We start from the raw sequence: 12,171 nt of genomic DNA on the forward strand, positions 1-12,171 counted from the left end.
ATTAATAACCATGACATGGACACTGGAATATGGTTGGAAGAAAATGGCCCCTTTTATTGCCAGGGTCACATGTCCTGTGACGCCTGTGTTGGATGGATGTGGAGTGGGGTGTAAGCCAGCCCTCTGGGAGTGGCTGGCACAGCAAACACTAGACCAGTGACCAGCAGGTCACTACACTAGTGTCTAAATTGACATTTTCAGTTACAGTTCTTTACAGGGGAACAGGTTCAGAAAAGAGCACCAAAATCCGAACACCATGCCCTGTCCATCAGTCGTGCAAGGAAAGACACGGAGGGCAACATCACTTGTTTAGGTTTGAATCAATCCACTCTTTTGCCTTTGGACTCCTACATGTTGAGATTTCCATAAATATATACATTAAATTGGATGAACAATCCTGCGAACATCTCTCTACAGACATCACACGATTAAACTTTTTATGATGCTGATCTGAAAGCAGTTGAATGCTTAAAAAATATTCAGGAAACGTTACGCATTTCTATTCCATGTTCTAACTTGTTGCTAAAGAATGACTAAAAATGCAAGCCAATTTTTACATTACTTTTACCTGTCACACAAGAATGTACACCGACCGGGGGCAATGAGTAAACTAAACTCTCAGGTATGAATAGGCAATGCATACAGAGTAAATAAACCATACATGCCAACACATTTTAGAAGAGGAAAGAGGCAGATTCTAAAAAACGTAATAGGGAAAATGTATTTCCTCCAGTGACGCCTACAGAAGGCAAGGCGATTTCAGACGAGAGACAGACAAAACATCGCGTGTCTCCCTCATGTATCGGCCGTATTGGCATGTATGAATAACCCCACATCGTATCTGTCTAGGGTAAAGTAGTTCTCTAACGAGTAAAACGAACACGAACGTTCACTATCATTTAAATAGGCGTGTGGAGACGCGCGCCTCCCTCTACCCACCTCCTTCAGTGAAAGTGCCTCGAGCCACCGCCCCTCTTGTGGGTCAATTCTCTGTCATTTGACTGGGCGGGGCTGCCTCTGGCTCGAGAAGGGAGTCACGTGCCCCATGGGCGGGCCTCGCGACGACCGAGGGAGGAGGAACAAAGCGCGAGCCCGGACAGCAGCTGTGACAGGAGCGCGAGGGAGCGGAGCGCGGGAGGAGCAGGTGAGTCAAGTGTATTTAAAGGCGCCACGTCCCCCCTAGAATGAGGGAGGTGTGGGATGGGGGCAGCTGCCGTGGGTCATGACCGGCGAGAGTGGTTCTTGGAGGCGGAGGTTCGTGCTCAGCTGCTACCGAGAGGGGCCACCTTGAGAGGATAGCAGGGAATCCCCCATTGCCATGTCTCGGTGAGGGGTTCTCCATAAAAGCCAAAGTCTATATATGGCACCGGCAAGGTGGCTGAATCTGCTCGACCACCTGTCCCGAAGTGGGCAGCAGCGTGCTCAGGTTCACACACCCGCTCGCGACTACTACCTACCTACTCTGAGATAAGACTCCTCTGGTGCCATTGGGCGTGTCTGCCCACCCATCGCCCGTTGCAGGCAATCTATGTGTTCCTTTTTTTACTGTTTAGCGCGAAACTGAGTGTACTCTCTTCTTGCCTGCTTCACGTTTTTCTTAGCTTTTAAAGGTGTCCCCTCTTTTTAAAACCAACTTTTACAAGTGCTTTCTCCTGTCAAAATGAAAATTGTGTAAAAATGTAAACATCAAAGGACGAGACATAATGACTGATTTGTCAATGTGTAGACAATGCCACTTCAAGCTGCACAAGAGACAGTCTCATAACCATGATGTACCCAACCCTACTAATACTCTTGAGTAGCCTCCTCCCTTTAGACTTTTTGGGTGTGATTGTATTCTCTGTGAATATTTCGAAAGCGCAACCACAGCAGTTTCAAAGTTCTCTGTGTGGCAGAGGCAAGCTCACGGATATGTTTACCGAAGTCTCTTTAGTAGTTTCCCATTATATCCAACCACACCTCGCCACACGCACGATATAGCTTCACAATTTCAGTTGCCACACAAAAACGTAAGTGGGGCGAATAATGATTGGCAACCAAGCTGCTCTTATGGCACCACAAAATTGAAACTGCCTCCCATACATGCACATATTTTTAATATGGTGAGATAGAGCCCACCTTCCACGTATCTGTCGTTCATGAGGCATCCATAACTTTGTTGTCCAACAACATGTCCAAAGTAGTGGTACCCCACCATCACGACCTTCCTACCAGGGCCATTCAGTTTTAGCCCAATTATAAGCTTTTCCAATGCACATGCCTTTCTGCTGTCAACTTTATGAGCTTGTTAACAGTGGTGTTGTACTTGGAGATGTTTCATGAAAGTGTTTTTGGAGCTTGAGCTTTCCCTTAAAATGTACTCAAATATCAAAATAGCCAGGCTGCTCAATGCAGGAAACCTATCATTTTATAATATTCTTAAAAGTGAAATGCAGATACCTTCCCTTCACATTAAAGGTCAGTTGAGACCACTGATTTTAACGACTTGCTGCCGATGATCAAAAGGTTTATCTGGCAATCCAGTTGAATTAATGTGCAGTTCTAGCTATGAACCTTGTTCTTTTCTATCTAGAACATAGCAATGTAATTGAAGGTGGTATACCGAACAAATAAATACACAAAATTCAGATATTACAAATCCAAACAGACTTTCTACCTCCATCTTAAGAATTTGGACCACATCACGCTTGCTTTGAAATAAGTTGAGGATGCTGTGTATTGTTTTCAATGCTCGCAGTGACACGGACCTTAAAATATCCTCCGAGGTTCACTCCTATTAAAGTAATTACCTGTACCATTAAGGTGGTGCTCATAAAAAACCAAAACAACCGGCTCCTAAGGTGTTGTGTTTGGGCTCCACCCTGGTTGGGGCCCCATTAATCTGAGATACAAAAGAAGGACTGGAGCACGCAAATAAATTGCAAAATGATTGTAAGGAACAATACATTTTGGGTGTGTATGTCACACACTCAAAATGGTACGCCTCTTATTCACAACGGCTTATTGTGACCTAACATTTTTACGTGTTTAATCCTTGCATCATATTGTGGAGCCCTTCTGACGTAGGCCTTACTTGTCACTGCCTCTGCATATACCACTACTTTCCAATATTTTATGTTCTCATTACTTAATAATAACCATTAAACCCTTAGAGTTGGTAAATAAATTGGGTGTTCTGGTTGCCGGGTCTACAAGATACTTAGTCCACCAGCCTTGATAACGTCCAAAAGGATGAAACACGTGTCCGCTTCCCTGGATTTCATTTATACTTGACTGTTCATAGTACCATCTATGTATTCATAACAGTCCTGGAATATCAATAAAACCATTTTTCAATTGGTTTGTGTGATCCAATCCTCCGTTTGTATCCTTTTAGGAATAGGTGTGTACTACTTGCTGATTTGAAGTACTTCTTTCAGAGGTAAGGAGGGACTGTTCACCCAGTGTGCATTTGCCTTATGTATTTGATGCCGGCAGTGCAATTGACTGAAGAAATAATTTTTTGTAGCCTGAACGGGTTTTCAGCAGTAAGGGTAGAATCGCTGTGAGGAATGGATGTGGCCTAACGGCTGTAGTGGTCGGCTTAGAAACTTGGGAACTGGCTTCGAGTCTTGGCAGGGCCCATCAACATTCTGTGATTCTGGGCAAATCACTTAATCTTCTCATGCCGAACAAAAAAACATGAATCTGCCCGTCTGTAACGCAAATGGTGATCATGTAAAGCGCTCTGATATCTTCGGGTCGAGTTTGCGCTATATAAAACAAAAAGGTGTTGTGTGTGAATTGCCTAGGTTATATTTGGTCTTCAGATAGTCGATTTCCCAAAGACAGTCTGAAAAAGCCATAATATGTGCATTCCCTCTAATTTTTAAAGATGAGTTATGGTCCTTTCCCGGTTTAATAAAAGTAATATTTATACTGGATATTAGACTCATGCAATGAGGTTTTTACTGAAAAAGAGAATGGGTTAAATTTGCAAAGAAAGCTTTCAAGAGAATTTTGTTGCATTAAAAAACAAAAGCAAGCATACCTTTTCCTTTATATAAACACATAAAAAAAGGAGAAACCCAGGCAAAAAAGATGATTTCAGTTGTTGATACTATCCCTCGCAACAATGAAAACTGTGGTCCAATAGGATACTAACATCAAGAACTGTGCACCTTTTTCTGACATATTGAAACATCACCATCACCACCGCCATCACCATTTACTACTGACAATTTCAAAATACTACTAACACAAATTAGTTTGTGGTATGGTCAATAATGCCTACACAAACCTGTTCATGTGATAGGCGTCATTTTGTTTTTAGAAAGTTTTGCAGGAAATTCCTTATATTAATAGGTCATAATATACCTATCTTGTAGTTGTTCAGCCCATGAAGAGGGCTACCAGAGCCACACCATGGGTAGCACAATGACTATTTGCATCTGAAGAAACACTGACCTGATTAAGGTTAAATAGAAAATTTCAGGTGTCTTAAGAAATGTTAATCAAGAGATCAGTTTAAAGATAATTTATTAATCCTGGCTTCAGAGCTGTAGTTGGGTTGCAGTGATTGCATAGGATAACGTTTCAGATTTCTGAGCGATCCGGTGTTACCTAGATCTGTTTTTTTAAAAAAAAAATACATGTTTTTATTAGTGTTTTGCAATATACATAAACACAGAAATGCAACATAAAACCAATAAGCAGGGAATTACAGAAGTAGGCGAATTGTGTGGAACACCAAAACTAAGTGTATACATAGAGTATCATAGTAAGTTACCTTAATATCATTAAATGAAAAAGAAAAACAATGCAACTGCAGTGTGTAAATTGCATAGCTAGAACTTAGGAGGGCTTGGAGGTAGACATGGCATATAATGTATTAGTGGGTAACGGGAAGAGTGAATGGATGCTTGAAGGAGATAAAAAAACATTGAAAACTGGGCGTTAAGGTGGACTTTCTATGTGTCCATGCGGTGTGAACTGTTAAAGGGAAGGGGGGAGAAGGGCTGAGGGGTGGATATGAGTGATAATAAATTGTGGAGGGTGTTCACTGAGGGCGTCCAGTGGTGGTGTGTTGGGGTGTCTGGTTCACAGAGGAAGATCATCCTGTGACATGAGGTGCAGGAAATGTGATAGAAGTGTGTCCCATATATCTTGGGATATGGGGCGTTTGCGAATGTGGCACGCTTTCTCATAGAGGAGGGTGGCCCCTTCTGCTGTTCATAACAAAGAAATGTCAAAAAAGGAATAAAGGTTCAACTATCCTAAAGTGTAGCACAACCCTTCTGCTGTTCTCCATGTACGTACTTCACCCTGCCATGCTGCTATTGGTAGGGCAGAGGCGGCCCTCCATTGTAGCATAAGCGTCCTCTTGGCTAGTAAAAGGGCCAGCCCAGCAAAGAGTGTGCGTACGGAGTGTTTCTACTTGCGCTTGAAAATATAGAGAGCGCAGGCTTCCCAGGTATATATGTCTGTGAGTTCAGTGACCTTAGTGAGAGTTCTATGTATTCCTTGCAGAAGGTGACTATGGCGGGGTTGGACCATACTATGGAGCCTATTACGATGGGGGGCCCAGGAAACGGGAGCGACCGCCAGAGGTGCGGCGGTCCCGCAGTAGCAATTAGGATGCGACCACCGCCCTGGCGGTCGCATCCCGGATATTCAACATTGTGGCGGGCGGTGCTGTAAGCAGCACCTGGCACAATGTGGAATATGCATGTTGTGCATTTGTATGCACAACGTGACAGGCAGCGCGTGGTGCCTGCCACCTTGTGCATGCAAAGGCAGGGGGGTACCCCCCATGTGCATCCCCCACCCCCCAACACCCAGGGGGGCCCACAGCCAAAGCCTGCATGCCTTTCCATGGTGGCATCGCTGCTGTGGAAAGGGCCAAAATCTGCACATATCCTAATATGGCGGGGGTGCCTGCTAGGCACTGCCACTATATTCAGGCCCAGGACTGCACGGTAGGCAATCGTAACATTTGCCTGCCTGTTCTAAAGCGGCGGACGGTCATTCCGTCCACTGCTGTACCGCCCACAATTGATATATGGCGGGGGTACTTGAAGTGTGGCCGGGCGAAGATGTCGGGCGGATCACCACCGCCGTTCGGGCGGTGGCGATCCACCCGACATCATAATGGCCCCCTATGTGCCAGAAGTCCGCTTCTACCGAGTTACAGCGGGGCATTGTAAATCTGCAGTGGGGAAATAGGGATTGAATTGTCCGGGGATCAAATATGCATGGTGAAGGATATGGAATTGGATGTCTTTGAATCTGGCTTTTCTTTAGATGTTGTGAGGAAAAGCTAGGGCTTGGATGATTCACTCCATATCATTCGCCGCCCTTCCCATGTCATCTTCCCATTTAGTGTGGAAGAGCCCTAGAGAGATTCCGGTGTGGCATCGGATTATGCTGCAGAGCATTGTGATCAAGTGGCAACCCTTCCCCATGGTGAGAAGTATTTGAAGAACAGCAAGTGTAAGAGGCTCCTCGTCGCTTATTGCCCACAAAGTGTGTCAGGTATTGTGTAATTGGTGGCAGGTGGGGAATTGTCCAGATGGAAGGGCATGCTCTATCTGGAGTTGCTCAAATGAGAGATAATGGCCATCTGAGAAGAGGTCGACGGTTGTGGTTAGGTACCGATCCTGCCAGTTACGCTGGTCTGAAGCTAAATATGTGCCTAAGTAACGTGGGATGCCCTGTAGTGGGAACCCTGGAACATAATAGAGGGAGCAGGGTGTAATATGTTGCGTGAGAAAGCATATCCTGGTGATGCATTGGTGGCCAACCTGGATTTGTAGTGAGCATGGGTAGTCTCGTACAAGGTGTGGGAGTAGGAAGCCACATACGGCGGCAGCAGTGAGGATCGGCAATCGTTGGCATGTTTCCTTTAGTTTGCGGGTCGTAAACCACCTAGCAACCCATTGCAATTGTGCCACCAGGATGTAGGCTTCAAATGATGGGATGCCCAAACCACCCTCTCCGGTAGGCAATTGTAATTTTTTATGGGCTAACCGGTGGCGACCATTACCCCATATAAGTTCTGTTAACAGTGAGTCAAGATCACAAAAGAAATTGTGAGGGTACCACTGGGAGGTTTGTAAAATAATGCAGAAGACAAGGTAAGATCACCATCTTTGACAGGGTGATCTTCCCTGTTGTAGAAAGTGGTAATTTCTTCCAGAAAGATACAAAGGACTTCAATGTTGTTAGTGCAATGTTGTTGTTAATGCTGTAAATTGTAGTGAAGAAGGTCAGCCAGGGAGTGGAATAGGCAAATTCCTAAATACCTGACTGCATAATTTTGCCAAGCAATGGGCAACACACCCAGAGAGATCTCCTGCGGGTTTAGAGCAGTGTGAAGCGAGTAAACAGAGGATTTGTCCTAGTTGATCGCTAGGCCGCTGTGTTTGGCGAACGGCTGGAGTGCATCTTGGACGAGGGTGAGGTCTGCCTGGGCGTCCCGGAAATACAATAAGAGATCGTCAGCGTAAAACGGCACTGCGTTTTCTGGTCAACAAGGGGAATATCCCAGTGTCGACCAGCCTATCAGAGTCGGATGGCCTGTGGTTCCATAGCCATTGCGATAATAAGGGATGAGATAGGGCACCCCTGCTGAGCGCCAAGCTGGACCGAGAATGTGGCAGAGATGTAGTGCCCCAGCCAGAACCGAGAGAGAGGTTTTGTAAAAAGGAGTCATGTAGAGGCTAGGAGGCATTTACCTATGCCCATTTGCGTAAGCACTTGGAACATGAAATTCCAATTTATCAAATGGAACACCTTCTTCAGTTCCAGAACCAGGCACACCGCGAAAGGGAAGGAACCACTCCTGGACATGATCCTGGGTGTGAAGAAGACTCTGAAGATTGTGAGAGGTGCTGCGCCTGGGGACAAACCCATTTTGGTCTGGGTGGATAAGTTCTGTAAGGGTTTGGGCATATCTAGTGGACAAAATGATGTCCAGTAGTTTATAATCTGGCCCCAGTATGGCAATAGGGTGATATAAAGATACGTAGGTAGGCTCTTGGTTAGGGTCTCGGTTTGGTTTGGTACTAGAGACCAGTTAAGACTCTCAGAGAGAGGACGGTAACTCACCTAATTGCAGGACGACGTTGTACATATCAGCTAATCGAGATGTCAAACTATTAGTGTAAGTGTCATGCAATTCTGTAGAAAGGCCGTCAAGGCCAGGGGCCTTGTTTCTCGCCAGGTCTGGAATCGCCTGTTTAACATCCGCCCGTGTTATCACAGCGTCCAGATTGCCTCGTTAGGATATGGTATTAAATAGTAGGGAGAGGTGTTTTAGGAATGACTCCTCATCCCCGGCTGGTGCACGGCAAGGTGCATTATAAATGTTAAAGTAGTGTCTATAAAATTCCAGGAGGATGTCATCCTGCGTATGTAAGGTTGTACCCATGGAGGGAGCAATCTCAAGGAATCGTAGTCTCTTTTTGCTTTCGACGAATCAACTAGGCAAGAAGGCAACCAGACATACCACTTTCTGTGCGGCTCTTAGCCACTTATGCAGTGAGGTTAAAAACACTGTAAGCGCTCCAAGAGAGCTCCATGTTGGCTTCTAGCATCCTCCAGTGCGGTCCGACTGGAAGCATTCCTCTCAACATGGTGTTCCAGCAACTGGCGCTGTTCTGCCTCCAAGATTTCCCTATCAAAGGTTCTACGGACACCTACAATTTCTTGGATACAAATGCCACGGGTGACCACCTCAAAGGCGTCCTTTTGGAGGATTGTGTTAGAGGCTATGCCTACGTTTTCGGTGAAGTAATTAAGTAGGTGACTCCCGGGTATCCGAAAAATAGGGTCCTCCAGGCAATCTCGGGTAAGCGCCAAGTGGGGGTCGGAGGTTAGGGGACACCCCATTGTATATCTACGATGTGGGCACTGTGGTCGGAGACCACATAGCCTAAGTAGTCTGCAGTACGTACCAATGGTAACAGGGTTTCAGAACATAGTATGTGATTGAGGCGTACAAATGATTGATTGATTATAGTGCATATATAGCGCAACTGTCACCCTACGGGTATCCTGGCACTTCTGACTAGCAAGAATTGACCAGAATGGAATAGGTCAAAGCAGAAAGACAGGGAGACAAGAGGTTAAACCCTAGGAAAGAGCCAGGTTTTTAGACTCTTACGAAACTCTGTCAAAGAATCAATTTGTCTTAGGTTATGGGGTAGCTCGTTCCATAGGCGGGCACCAGCCACATTAAATGCCCTCCCTCCCGACCTAGAGCGTTTGAACCTGGGAACCGTCAATAGGCTGGCGCTAGAGGAGTGAAGCTGCCTCATGGGCTGGTACCCTGTAAATTTTTCCTGCAGTGGGACTGGACCCAGCTCGTGCACCGCTCTGAATACCAGGCAGAGAGACTTAAAGTAGACCCTTTCCTTAATAGGTAGCCAATGTAGATCTCTTAGGGCCAAGGTGTTAGATGAGCACAGCTGCCTAATAAATCGTGTGGTACAGAGTGAAAGGAGTAAACCTGGGAATCATGGTAGAGAGCTCTCCACATGTCGTCCAAAGCCCAGTGTGTCACCCAGTTTGTAAAACCCTCTGCCTGAGCAAGGGGGGTGGGCTAGAACAATTTAATTGTAAATCTAGCACTCAGTTGTAATCGCCTCCTAGTACCCATGACATGTGAGTCTTTTGGGCTAAGACATCAGAGAGTGACATCAAGAATGTGTTGTGGTCAGAGTTTGGGGCATATATGCTCCCTGGAAGGACAGGGAGGCCATTGAGTCGCCCTATGAGCAGTACAGATCATCCCTCTTTGTTGATAATGGTGTATGGGATCTGAAAGGGAACCACTCTTTGGTGCCCCTAGCATAGGCAGAAAACCCAATTTCTGAAGGTGTGGCAGTTCTGCTGCAGTACTAGGAGTTTCTTGAACAAAAATAATTTGTGCCTGTTGTTGTTTGAGGTATGAGTATATGGAGTAACACCTTTGTACTGTGTTACCCAGATCTTTTTGGGTTTGGGCAGTTTAGAGAGCTTACAGACACACAAGGTTACAAAGATGTCACAGGAACAAGCCTGGGGCCCAAAACAAACTCATAGGCTTTGAATCTTTACAAACTAAGACAGCTATCCATAAGGCTGGAGGGATCATATAAGCTCAGGAATCAGAACTGCAACTCAAGCTGCAGAGTTTGCACGGGCTCATACTTCAGAAAGAAGATCTGTCCTGTATGTTACACATCTTTCAGGCTTTGAAAAGAAAACCTTGCATGTTTGTGGGTGTTTGCCTACTTAGACAAGCATCTCCATGCCAGAACACTCACAATGCAACCTGTGTGCAGATTTGCTTGCACATGAGATTGCCTCATACTGGTTCTAGAAATGATACAAGTTAAGGTCTTATTTCACAGATCTCACCTGCTCGGTCTGTTTCTTTGACATATTATTGACATCAAAAATACCACAATGCACAAAGATTGTAGCAAAATATTTACATGACTAAAATGTAAACTAGAAAATATTGACTGCAAAATAACCTGGTTCCTTAATATTGGGATTATATAGGTATCAAGGTAAGTATTCACATTTTTAAGTATTTAATATGATCATATCTGTAAGGCTTTTCTTATTTTGGCGCCTTTGACCGTGTTTTGGCATGATCTGCACCAGTCCAGGTTTTCTCCATTTGGTATTGGACTATGTTTTCTTATATTTTATTACTTTTATCGCTCAGCAGGATGGCTTGTAATTATTTCCTGTTTATTTTTTCTGGTTCTCTTCCTGAATAGTCCTATTTAAGGAGGCCAAACTGAGTTCACATTGTGTCACCTTTCAACTTGTGGCTTGGTCGTTGGACTTCATGGTTCTCTTTGTTCAAACTTTTTTTTACTCCATACCCTTGTTAAAACTAATCTATTAGGACTACTCTGCTCATTTTATTTACTGACTGGCATGGTGAAAGGGTTTTTGAAATCCAAACTTTTTTCTCTTTTATCTTGAAGTTACTTGTGGTTGCACCTCTTGGCTTCCTGCTGCAATCTGGAATGTGAGGTTGTTACTGGAAGCCGCCGGCCCTTCCTTCATAGTAAGAAGAGACCTCAACAGCTCTTGAAAATAACACACACAGACACACATAGACACACAGACACACACACACATATATGTAAAAAAGAAGAAAATATATATATATTTTAAATATAGCATTTTAAAATTAAAATACACTAAACATAGCACATTACAGTACAAATGTACTGTCATATAATATAAAATCACAAAAATTATATGTAAAAAAAATTCACAAATACTGATATAAAAACTACAACAATTAAGAAAAATAGATCTGTCTTCAGCAAAAAAGAGAAACATGTTTTACATTGTAATAAACATAACAAATTTAAAATAAATGTCATACATTGAAACTCCATTAATATAAAAATTAACCCCAAAACTGAAATAAAACAAAATTAACTTTTCTAATTCACCCCAAAAAAACATATATAATCAAAAAAATTACATTTGCAAGCATAAAACGTACCACCGCTATTACAACCTAAAAAGACAACACGGAAAAGTGTGCCACTTTAGAAGCATAACATTTACTGTTGCAACTCCAACCTAAGCTACAGAAGGGAAAGTGTTGGACTTTGGGAAGGGTTAGGTTTTAGTATTCCCACTACATACTAAGCAACATTACTAAAACTGTTGGAAAAAATACAAAATAATTATTATGAAACATTTTAAAATCACATTAAAATTAATAAAATAAAATATTCCTAATAAGTTTAATATACTTTTAAATCAAAACTATTTCGATAAATACCCAAATTATGTAAAAAATACCAAATTAAACACTATTTACCAATTACAAAAAAGAAAACACAGTAAAAACTCATCCCACCTCACACCTCTACAATACCAGTAAACCGCAAAAAATGTAAATTATACAGAAAAAATTCATAGTGAACTTTCAAGAAAATAATAAATCTAAAAACAAATAACATTTAAAATTAAACAATTAATTTAATTGGTTAAATAATGTACATACCAACATAATTGGCCTATTAAAATAAAAAATATTTAAGAATTTACAAAATTATTAAATTAAAACATTTACGTACCTAATAATCTAATCGACCCAGAGATGATGTGATACCCCAAAATAATGAAAAAATGGACACGTATGTATTGGACATGGGTGAGATAATA

At 43.1% G+C, this 12,171-nt stretch overlaps 1 protein-coding gene across 1 annotated transcript in view; it reads left to right on the forward strand.

Moving 5' to 3' along the window:
• Positions 1-1,063: 1,063 nt before the first annotated feature.
• Positions 1,064-12,171, forward strand: part of MAPRE2 (microtubule associated protein RP/EB family member 2) — an 859,854-nt gene continuing 848,746 nt past the window's right edge. Inside the window, exon 1 of the mRNA XM_086965723.1 lies at positions 1,064-1,144. The gene's annotated coding sequence lies outside the window, so the exon portion shown is untranslated. The remainder of the gene's footprint in view (positions 1,145-12,171) is intronic.

This window comes from Lissotriton vulgaris, chromosome 4_1, assembly GCF_964263255.1.
Source record: "Lissotriton vulgaris chromosome 4_1, aLisVul1.2, whole genome shotgun sequence".
Lineage (NCBI taxonomy): Eukaryota > Metazoa > Chordata > Amphibia > Caudata > Salamandridae > Lissotriton > Lissotriton vulgaris.